The sequence below is a fragment of the Anticarsia gemmatalis genome, chromosome 1 (assembly GCF_050436995.1).
Source record: "Anticarsia gemmatalis isolate Benzon Research Colony breed Stoneville strain chromosome 1, ilAntGemm2 primary, whole genome shotgun sequence".
Classification (NCBI taxonomy): domain Eukaryota; kingdom Metazoa; phylum Arthropoda; class Insecta; order Lepidoptera; family Erebidae; genus Anticarsia; species Anticarsia gemmatalis.
Window position 1 is genome coordinate 3241441 of NC_134745.1, and position 12734 is coordinate 3254174.

At 35.7% G+C, this 12734-nt stretch overlaps 1 protein-coding gene across 2 annotated transcripts in view; it reads right to left on the reverse strand.

The window, feature by feature from the left end:
- ken (zinc finger and BTB domain-containing ken and barbie protein) overlaps positions 1-12734 on the reverse strand; it is a 29471-nt gene that overhangs the window by 5586 nt on the left and 11151 nt on the right. The window lies entirely within an intron of this gene.

Below are 12734 nucleotides of genomic sequence, written 5' to 3' on the forward strand. Positions count from 1 at the left end.
GACATATTGTGTATTGTGTTTCATACAGAGTAAGCTAGTTTTGGAGATCTATATGTTTTGAGAAGGATTGCGTTGACGTTATAAGAATTTCTTAAGTGAAAGTTGATAATAAATGTAAGAATGTTTAATAATTGTGAGAGTATACCCATAATATATCAACATTGATATGATTGAATAAATTAAACAATAATAAAACGCAAGCTAAAACCATAAAACCTATCTGTACGATGATCACGCTCCCACTTTTTACAATTGTGTGAAATTCGAGGCGTACCGCGTAACAAATACCTATTGTACTTGACTAACGTGTGAAGACTTTGAAATCATTACATCTTAGTTTTTGTACCCACTCGTAGACATAAGGAAGTGCAGCTATTATTCAAAAATTGTGGAAAACATGCCAATTAAAAAATCGCTTCAAAATTATCAATTTCAACGGGCGTTGTGTATATGTATATGAATGTTGCCTAATTGGAAGATGAGTTCAATTATTGTTTCGTGATCAGACGTATCGTATAATGCAGCACGTAAATAAGTGAAATCATGCCGAAACTGAGGCCCGTCATAACGTTCTTGGTTCATTAGCCTTGTTCTATGCCAGACTGAAAACCGTCGGTGTAAAGGAAGACAAGGCTGCGGCCAGCCGACTGTTACGATAACAAACGATTCAATATCATTGCTCGATCAATCGAAATCTATTCCTGCGTTAAACTTACTGTTCACATACTCCATTCAGTCGCAGATACGACACAATAGCGCTTACCTAAACAATTCTAGTTTCTCAACCAAATTAAAAAGGTTAAAAGGTGAGAAGAATTTAAATTAACGTGAACAGCTGACGTGTACTTGGACTGCCAAAAGTAGCACTGAAGTCCTAGTCGCAGGTGCTAGAAAGCCTGTTGCAATAGGACCTTGGCCCGATAAAGCATCACAACGTGCTATTAGCGTTGCGATAGAAGCGCAAGATCGTTTAAAAGACGATCAACAGGCGCTTCTTTTGCATTGTGTCGAGGTTTAGCAACCGTGGGGTCACAACGGTGGAGTAGTGTTCATTGTTGTCGGCGACTGCTGCTCTATTGTTGCACTGTTTCGCTCAAAAGTCATATTTAATTGCGGTGGTATATAAAAGTGCAACGAGGGACATAACCGTGTACGCCGCTGCGGAATGTTCTCGCACAAGACGATCTTAATCGACGCTATGTCACGACTTCGTAATCATTTCGTTTTCAATTGTTTGTTCCAAACTTTTTGTTGCCATCGAACGTTACAGTTTAGACAGTTGCGTTGCCAAACATTTGAGCTAATACTCAAGAAGGGCCTTCACGAATACCTTTGAATACGTTTAATTTTACATGTGTTAGAATTAGGTATGTTTCGAAATCTTTATTAAAAATTCTGAATGATGAAACAAGAATTCTACAATTAGCATTAACTAACAATTGACAAAAAACGAAAATACTAATTAAGTTCTGGATAAAATTATATGACTTGACAAAGAGTGAACATTTCCTTGAGCGCGGGAAACGAGCAGTCATTGAAACGAGAATTAAGTTCTTTGTATCCGTACATGGTTACAAAAAATGAGATACGTTTTATGTGGAAGACCGTGATGCTAAATTTTCCTTGGGCAATGAATGTGGGCTGCGAGTCTGTTTTAATGAGGCTCTTATTGAAGGCCACATAATTAATACCAAATGTTTATTATATGACGTGATCACGATTTAAAAAACTTAGAATAATTTGCTTAACAAATGTACGTCAAAATTGTAATGAATGTGGAACTAATCGAAGGTTGCGCGTCGGCGGCGGTAAAAGTAACAAGTGTTAAAGATGGATAGATAACTGGTTATTATTTTAGTGTTTCAGAGAGCAACTATCAAACAAACTGGTTTTAAACGGAACACAGACAACACATGATACAAAGCAGTTGATTAATCTCGTTTCAGATGCTTTGTTCTTTTGTAACGAGGAATTTAATTATGCATAGTTATTATGCCTTATTTTTATTCTAAATTTTTTATCTAAATACCAATACCTAGTTGCCCGAATCTAATAAAAGGCATAGAACATGTTTCAATTGCAATTTCCGATACGTAAAATTTCAGCGAACTCACAAAGCAACGAAACCATGTCACCATTTCCTTAATCCTTTTCATGCTATGTCCTTGGGCGGCACTGGGCGGGACAACGCACACTGATCAGTACATCATACAGTTTAGTACATGTAGTGGTATTTTCAGGCCTGGCCAGCGATGCGAGGCAGGCTCACCCGCCATTGTCAATGTGAAGCCGCTCGAAACGATGCAGTTCCCATGTTTTGCATCGAATTAGTGTTATCTAGGGTTGGCTGTGTCTGAAGCCGGTTCAAGGTTTTGTTCTTTGTCGGTTTGTGATAGATTATAAAGATAGTGGTATAAAAAGTTAAGATGTATGAAGGAGAAGATTTCTTAGGGGTCCCCGTTTGGGCGCCAATAAGGTTTATACTATTTGCTGAATTTTGATATTAAATAAAAAATTGCAGGTGCCTTGAAGTTAAAAACACAGTGCAAAATACACTCTAAAAAAATCTACGATTCTACAAAAAGATAACTTCCAGTAAAAAGACGCCCATGGCAAATTAATATCAAAATCGATAACTAGTTAGATGTTAAACTAAGAATAAATAGTTAAAAATAAACGATTAAGTCGTAAATAGTTAAAATGTTAAATTTATTTATTGTGAGTCAATCACTCAGTTCAGTTAATTTGAATACTCAAGGCTGAACTAAAATTGACGCGTGCTTGTTCGTTATGTATTCACTCAAATTGTGAGATTTCATTTATTAATATGAAGATGAAACTTACAAATTCAAGTTTTATGTAATAGAATATTATTTAATATTAATTTGTTTCTAACATAATTTATATTGCATATTCTACTGAATCTGTTTTCTGTGTAGTCAATTATATTTCTTGTAATAAAGTTTTACTGTCGGTGTGGAAGTAAAAATGATGTAATACAATATAATAATCGTTGATACAATCATACTTTTTCACATTGTTACCTTTGTTTTTTGAAGTGGCATTATCAACAAATCAAGGTAAATGTTTTGCAACCGCATAAAACTGGTTTTCTGTAGGCAAATGTTAGCCGTTTGTTATTATAGCTGCCTATGATCTCCAACAGCTGTTCTAGACTTAGATGAATGTAAAATTAATTATTGGTTTTAACCTTTGAAGGTTAATAATAATTAAACTTTTGAAGCACCATCTATAAGTAAGTTACTGAGTCATCAACTACTTTCACTTTCTACCAGCTTCGTTTCCAATTCACTAGATGGCAGTAGTAAACATCTTACACAGTTTACCAACAGATGGCACTGCACTACCAATAAAACGATCCATGCACACGGAATTATCTAAAACGTGAATGAAAGATAAAACTCAATGTTTTTATATTTGCATGGCCTTTTAAGAGTGGCCTTCGTTAAACACTTTCACCAACACTTTTCAGTAAACAAAATTCCGGATATTTAATAATAAACACAATCTCTTTGCCTGTTACTTACTCATTTGGAGCAGACGAAGGTAATTCGGTTAAGCAATATTATAGTTCAAAATATTATTGTTGTTTTTTCGTTAAAAAGTGAGAGTAACACAGCCATGTTTTACGAGTACGTTTCTCTACTTCGGCATTGTTGTACGGTTCTTAGTACTTAGGATCATAGATAAGGCCCATACTGTTCAACTTTCACTAAGAAATGTTATCGAAACAGGTCAGTGGGGTACGCTACTATTTAGTAATAATAGTGAACTATTCTATTGTTAAGGTACACAGCTACTAACATAATTGCCTCGTACAACGAAGCATTGATTACATCATAAGGAAATTAAACGTAGGTATTTTATAAAAACAAACAAAGCTACGCTCAATACTGTTCACTTTTCAATACTGATAAAATAGTTAATTGAATACAGTTATACTATATTTTCCTATTATAATCGAACCGTATTGTTATGTTTTTAAACAAATATATTTTTTTACCCATAAGAGTAAAGAAGGAAGAATGTTTTTTATTATAAAAATTTAACACACAATATTGATATCGCTAATGCAAAACATTGAAACTAAGCAACCAATTCGCGGACAGACCTCTTCGATTGAAAAGAAAACATAAACACGTCACAAAACACGATATACCGAAGCGAACCAATCAACATCAGCTGTCAACAATCAGGAAGAACGAAAACAACGGTTATTTACAATATCAACATCTATAAAAATATCTCAATCAGTCCAAGTATCAAGGTTGGCTCATAAAAGAAACGCCCGCTCGGCTTACATAATCCTGCCCACACTAATTAAGCACGTACTGTGTAACCTAGAATGGTTGACATTACGGTCTTACCCGATCGGTACCGACTCTAGATTGTTGCTCTCTTAATGGTTTTTATGACAGTCATGTCACTGTAAAAGGAGGAATAGAACGACATAATTGTAACTCAATGTGTACTTATAAATAATTAGTAACTCGTAGCACTCGACAAAAGTAATGGCTTGTTTCTAACGACCACGTTTCTTCTACTTTTAAGGTAATTGATTGAATGTTTTTATCGCTATGCAATTAAAAATATTCTTAGAAATATTGTTGTAGCAACAATGATACAATGTACGAAAACGGGACCTAAAGTAGTTCCTTGCAGAACGCCACTTTAGAAAGTAGGTGAACAGTGCTAAGGTGAAGTGAAACGTCTGAAAAATTAAGTCATCACTATTTTAGGAGTCAAACGCAAGATCAATTAAAATTTCGTAAGCTGTTCTTTTCCTCACCGTGAACTACGTTGTAAGATAACTGAGAAATGCGTAATAATTCCGTGTAAAATAAATAACAATCTTATTTCATAGATTTAAAAAAAATATTCAACTCAATGGCGAACTCATTAAAATGAGTTGTGCAGAACAGATGACAATTAATTGAGCATATCACCGACACTATGGCCGGTTTACGGCGAATAAACGACTTTACGAAACATCGCATTGTTAGTGTTGCAAGCCTAGAAATTGTACAAGACAGTCACTGTTGGACTACTGGAGCGTACGATTGAAAAAAGTTGAAACTTTCGCCGTCCATTGGCAAATAAATTGAAAGTTACGAAAATGTCTATGTCAAATCTTGATTTATGAAGTATGGTGATCAATTTTAATGTTTTGTAATCTGAGTCAACAGTAGATTTAATCTGTATCTAAGTTACCGGTAAATAGTTTTTCTCCTACTGACGTAATGATTTATGTTTCTTCTAGTTATTAATTTCCTTTCTATGGAAATGCTGTTTTCCGAACGTCAGCGGATGACGTTTAATTTTTTCGCACGTTTCTTAGTAGATATGTGTCATAAGAAAAGGAAAAAAAAACAATGTCAGCCATTGATTTATTGCATTTCATTTCAATATTGCTTCACCTCGACATTTTCCTAGATGATTACTAAGAAAAAGGAATATTAAATACCTAGAACGTGATTTTTATTTATGAGGAAAAACTGCATTTCACGGAAACATTACTGTACAATACAGAGGAAAGTTCATTTCTACACGAAATATTAAAACTACCTGTATTGTTTACTGGTTGTTCAGAGCACCTACTAAAGTGCTACAAAACAAGACTCATATTTGTGCGAATTCCCATTACTAATTAAGAATATATGAACAAATAATTATTATGAATGGAAAGAGGTGACCTGTCAACGTGTGGTTTGTGGTCAACTCTTTCACTAAACAAAAACAAGAGGTCTTCAATAAAAATCATATAGGTATAAAATTTTCTTACTAATATTGCAAGTAACTGTACGAATAATTGAACAGTCTAAAATTATTGACGTATGTACAAGGGCCTGTATCGGATATACATCTGTATTGACGCAAAACAATCACGATAGTCTAATGGAAATTTATTTAAATTATGTAGAAATTGTATTTGAAACGATGAAAAATTTAAATAATAATTATATAACAAATATTTACATTAGAACGAGTGGTGTACAAGGACGTTGTTCTAACACAATCGTCCTAAAGTAACGGCTATGTTTATTGTAGGGAGGTACACTTGTAACGTGTAAATAAAGAGGCCTTATTTCTTAAAACAAAAATGGTTTTCTAACTACACAATAGTAATACAACTGTTAGTATGACATTTATTGCGTGGATTTTTCACCGCTTCTACTTAAAACTGAACCGATTTAGAGCAGATTTTTTCTAACAAAACCTAAAGTCAAAGTTATACTTTAACAATATCTGACAAATGATTTCAACCTTCGCGAACAAAACATGAACATAGTAAATGTAATAAATGAAAATAGTTTTTAAAGCGTGAGACAAATATAACTTTCGTATTTATAGTATACAAGCTTTAACAATTATTCGTCATGGGAAATATTGCAGTATAATGTGTACAGGACTATGAAACGAGCAGTTCTAATGTTGCGCAAACACAGGCCTACAATGTTGCTTTAAGCAGTGTGTTGCCTCATAACTGTCACCAGACAATCAAAAATAAACTAAACCGACCCAACCCAATATCAAAACAGTTGCAACTTCAAATTCAACACAGTTATTAACTTCTTGATTCGTATTCTATCAGAGCATTATGTTATCGTCAATGAATTATGAGAATAAGAACAACTCACAAGAATTGCATGGCCAAGCTCAATCATCAATTGTTTTTTTACAGTACTGATTTATGGGTGCAATCCTGCAATCTGTTACTTCTGAAGTTCAAATGATAATGACCAAGACGTCAGAAGTGTCGTCATCAATGGGAGGTCAATCGCATTACAACTCTTGCAAGACGATTCTCATAGAAATGTCAACTTGATTGTCAATCAAATTGTTGTTTAAATTCTCAGTGGAAATGACATTTGCAAGATAATGACAAACACTTGCGTAATCCTCATTGACGCGAAGAACCAAAACCTCATAAAATCTCAGCCGTCAAAACGACAGAAAAAGTAACATTCAAATTATATGCTAATGTTCATTTTAATGCAAATGAAGACATTACTACGAGAATGAATAATTAGCATTTGGCTTATTGGTAAAACGCATTCGACTAAGAAAACAAAGCGATAAATCTATACGTTTAGAATACGAGTAACAATTACTCGGCGGCGTATCCAGGCTAGATCTCAGCATGCTCCGATGCGTTCCGATTGACACACCGGATCGACGCCATTCTGCCGGTTTGCTCACAATCGCACAGAATCTCATGGGCTGCATTTACATGCTCGTGAACGGTTTTCTGCTCTATTTACATAACTGAAATGATCGGCTAAATTAAATTGTCTGTATCCATTTTAACGCCAATTCTGTAACCCGTTGAAATTTTCGCGACAATCGGCGAGGCACTCACTTCACGCCTATCGGTTACGAAATGCAAATACATCAATTAAACACGCTACGCGGTATCGTAATGATATAACGAAAACGAGCGTTTGAATAATTTAATAATAAGGAAGAGCTGTGAGTTGCGAGATTGGGAAGTCGTAATAATAATGCCGGTAGTAGACAGCTTCAATGACAAACGCATGTACAAAGGTACTTAGCAACGGGCCAGACCCCTTTACAAGCTTCTAACAGGCGTGCGAGGTATGACAGAAAGCGATAGTGATGTAAGTCGATAGTCGTCAAACAGGAAACCGCTGGGCGCGCGTGGCGAGCGATACGCCGCACACGCTTTGTGCTGCTGGCCTTCGGACGAAATGTTCGGTGCCAGCACCGAGTGCCGCCATGCGCCATGCCGCTCCACCACATACATTATGTAATGCGACTCCACAACAAATACCACTTCATTCATAAGAACAACGCTCGCCTCTGCATTCTGTGCACCATCAATGCATTCCCTCTCCACTAAACCGTTCGCCGCTCCCGCCGTCTTCGACGTGTGTCAATAATCGTTCAACGTGTGACGAAAACAAACTCTTTAGGAATTCACGCTTTTTATCGATAAGCTTATCGCTGATCATTTTCTTTTGCGTTGTTAAAACGAGGGACCATCCAAATTAGTTATTGTAATCAGTGTCGAGCCTCGAGTCAAATGAGATCATTGCCATTACGATAATTTGGGTGATAATGATTGGCTTTACGTTTCACATCAACATCAAACGTTTGCTTTGTTTCATTCATCGTTTTACTGCTTTATAACTGCGTTTTATTAGTTCTCGTGGAATACGCGTAAGATTGTTTAATAGGTATTTGGGTGGTCATCAGTGGTTTGACCGCTTCGGTGTTATGACGAGTGTCTGCTATCTGTAGGTGTGATTCGGAATGTCAGCAGTGCGTAGACTAATCAATAATCAAACATAACACTGCGGTTGGCAGCTGACAAACGTATTTATTTATAAATGCCATCGTACCCTTGTACGAGAGAGTCTTGGGCCGAAAGCGCGAATCAGTTTTACCTTCGATGATGCTAAAATAGCTACGCAGTTACACTCTCACCTTGCGTTTGATTGACGATCGATCCCTTGTGCCAGATACTTGTTAACTGTTACTGCAAACAGCTCTAATGTACATACGCGCTTATTACAAATGTAACGTCAGCCGTTTTGGAATGTGGTTGCGAAACATTGACACCCGTCGGCTCGGATGAAGATTTCCTCTGTTCCCGAGGTAATGGCGTCGCCGTCGACGCGCTGATCAACACACCGCCTTTGGCGTATTTCTACATTTTCGCAACTGTTTTGGTTCGGAAACAAATCGAGTTCGTGTTCGACATTTTGCGATCACTGCGGCAGTTAGATGACTATTTATAAAGAACGTGTCTAAGAAAAGGTCGGATTTGATTGTCGGCAGTCATTTGAATATCTCTGGTGTTATTACAGCAAATTATGATGAATTAAATCGTCTATATAGAGGCGTTCTCACGCCGCGAAATTAGTTGACCTTCGCATCCGTGGCCGCTTTGTAACAAATCGAACATAAGTTTGTATCGAATACGACTATTATAAAACGATACTTATCTAAAAAGTTACATTCGATTGTTTGATGTGTTGCTGCGATTGATCTTTCTTATTTACAAGCAATTATTTTTAAAAGCCAACAGCCGACGAAACATAAAGACGTCTTCTTTGTTTGATTAATATCTATTAGCACCAATCTCTTCCGTTTACTCGACTGTTCTCTACAAACGGTCCGAGGTAAACCAGACTCGTCCAAGGTCCGTTTTGAAATAGGATGGCACTTGACCTTCAGGATGAAAGTCAACAGTATTGCGCAACGTATCGGCGCGCGCGCCTCAGAACTCTATGCTAATAACCGAGCACGAGACACATATTGGAACCTGATCATGACCCACATCCATGTTCAAGGATTTCACATATTTGGAATTCGATGATTTCAAAACTGACAGAATTTTAAGGCGTGTTTTGTTAACGTGCCGCAGATGCATAAATGTATGAATGGAATAATTTTATGACCTCTGACTATTTTATTTCAGTGAAAAACTCTAGTTATTTTCTTCGGTTTTTCCGTATCGTAGTGACGCAGACGAAGACCGCACAATAGATCGGGAGCGTCGAGTGACTCATTTTCTTAATCACCCTGTTACTAGAAGTTCTTTCTTTGATATCACGTGTTCAAAGAATTACATGCCAATCTTTAGAATGTTGTAAGGTTGTAGGACCGGACTAGATTTTTCACCACTCCTTTCTACACATTCAACTGATTAACTCACACATGAGCTACACGTGTTGTTTGTGTTTGTGTGATGCACGTGTGTGCGTGCGTGTCTGTTTGTGTGTGTCTGTGTGTGTGCGTGTGTGTGTAGGGGTGCGCACACAGCGGCGCTGCGCGTGCGCGTGTGGTGGTGGAGCGTGCGTAGATCCGCGGGCACGTTGCACAGGAGGGGGGAGTTAGCGCCGGCGAGCGGCCCGCGGTTTTGTAACAGCGTTTTATTTCAAGGTCACTCGAGCAGTTTTTAGAAAGTTACTTCACTCAAGTCTTAGGTAAAAACTCACATTTGCATCGTTCAACTCAATATAAAACCGACTGACAGCTTTATATTGTTATTATAGAAGTATTTATGGTAATTCACTGACATGTTTGATTTTTTTTAATTGAAAATTTCCTGTTTCAACTTGAGCTGTCATTATAAGGAATACCGGTCTCGAGTATGTACTTAATGTTCCTAAGAAGTTCTTGCTGCTAGTAATTGTTTTTGCATAATTATCAATGCTTAATTGTTATTTATACAGATAGGTTGTCATTAAATCAGTTTGCATTTTTAATTCAGTAGCATAACAAATTTTCTATTGGACTATTTAACATCAGCCCACATTTCTTACTTTTACTGGTTCCACTCTTAACCAGAATACGTAATAGGAAAGAGATTTCTATTTGCTAAGTGACGTAATTTGATTTAAAACCAGGTGTCACTCAGTAAGAAATAAATCAACGAAATGTGACCGCTGGTACATAAGATGAATTAAAACGACACGTTTTCTTAAAAAACACATCCCAGCATTTCTTATTTCGTCACATCGTCGCTCACTTCCATATATGAAGCCGTGATCTTCTCTGTAGTCGAAATGATGAAATTTAGTCGACTGCCATTTCGTAAAGTTGCATAACAGCGAACACTAAATTTTGCTGTCAGAGAAAGTATGCGAAAGGCTTTACGTAATGCGACCACGTAACTGTTGTAGCGACTCAGTTTTGATTTCCTTGCTTTTATGTCCATCACTGTTACGTGAGGTTTTTTCGGGGTAATTTTGAGAAGCCTCGTTTTAGCGTTAGTGTTGTAATCTTAATAAGCATCATCTTATGTGTCCGACAGTTTCGTCATATTTACGTTCATATTCCTCATCTGGCCCATCTTTAATGTATTAGAGCTTTTCATTTGTAACCTTATTAATTCCTTTACGTATTTTTGCATCTATTAGAGGCGTGTCTGTACAATTTATTCGCCATTCATACAGACATTTCCTTTTATGTCTATCTTCATGTATATTCATGATATTATATCTTTTCATAATTGAAGATCTTTATTCAATTCTTATATCTTGTCGTGTGTCCTTATTAGGATTATTATTTGATTGATATATTATGTCTCAATAATTTTAATACATGCATGTCATATTGTCCTCCAACAAGTCATAATTCTCTGGAATTTCCCATTTCCTTGTAAAGGTAATTCTTGGGAGTTTTTTTTATGAATTCTAGGAATAAAGACGTAAGCGTTAAAATCGGTAAACAATGTCGAGGAAAACACTTAATAATACAACATTGAATGACTTATAAGTGCTAACCGTGTACCTATTGGAAACATTTTATATTGTTAATCAAAGAGAGTCTTTCTGACTCATGCTACTGTATTCAATTCAAATTCAACGTTACAATAGAATCGACCAATTTTTATTTATCATATTTATATGAAAACCAGCTCATAATACAGAAACGTAAAACTACAAAATATTTATCTTAGATGTTTACTACGTCTCAAAAGTGCGCAATAGCGTGGAGTGATTAATCGCTAACAACAAAAAGTTAGCAACCGAAGATTAAGCACGAAACGTGAGAGGACCACAATACAATGTCTGTCCCAATTTCCGAGTTATCAGCGAAGTTAAATATCAGCGGAACATTATGTATGCTACTGGGGAAGATAAGCATACTAAGGATTTCTCTTGGATTGTCACAGTTTCACAACACGATTGGTTTGGAATTGATACTGAGCGACCAATCAGAGGTGTTTGTAGGTATCGAATTTTCGTAGGTATCAAACTTAAAAACATTATTTTGAAGAAGATGACGAGTATTTCACAAGTGTTCAAATAAAACAAATAAACAATGACGTAATAAGCTGACTAATATACAGGAACAAAATAACTTAAACATTTTAAAACAAGCGAAAAAGGAGATAAGACAATGTAGAAAGAATATTTTTTTGTTACATTTGCATCAAACCGAGTGTAACGGTTGCTCAAGTGGGAAAATGTGCCGTAATTTTAATGAGATAACCATCGTCTTTCACAACCGACGCAAACATTAAGTGCGTTTGGAAAATGGAGCGTGTTCATGAAAAATATCATTTTGTAGATAACCCGAGATGTGATGAAATTGAAAGAGTTTAAGATTTGAATAAATATAAACGAGGTGAAAATGTTTTAGTAAAGATTAAAGAAGATAAACTTAATAATAATATGACTAATTATTAGGATATTTGAAAATTGTGTGTCGCTAGCTGACGCAAGCGATTCCTCAGATGATAAGAGTAATTATTCAATGTATTAACCACTAAGGGTTGGATTAAAAAAATGCCTTTGTTTGACCTGGCCTATGTAGGACCTAGGATATTTTTAATATTTTTAAAATAAATTTTATCAAAGTCGGTTCACCGGTTTAGCTATAAACGCGTAACAAACAACCGCATAGACTTTTGTTTTTATAAAATTTGTATAGATATGGATATTAGGTATCACCAGCAACTGTAAGATAATATTTTTTCTCAAACTTGTAAATATGGCATTAAACATAGTAAATAAAGTTATTTATAAAGGTGAACTAATGGAAATAGTGGTTAAAGTGCTACCCATTATCTTTAATAGTATAGGAAAATATATAGAAAATATTAAGAGGAAATATAATAATATGAAATTACTTTTCGCATTTATTTATGTAGAACTAACAAACGATTGTAGGTTATCAAATACGGTTACTGTGACTGTTGAATAATTTTATTATTTATTGTCTGTTTCCTAGTGAAA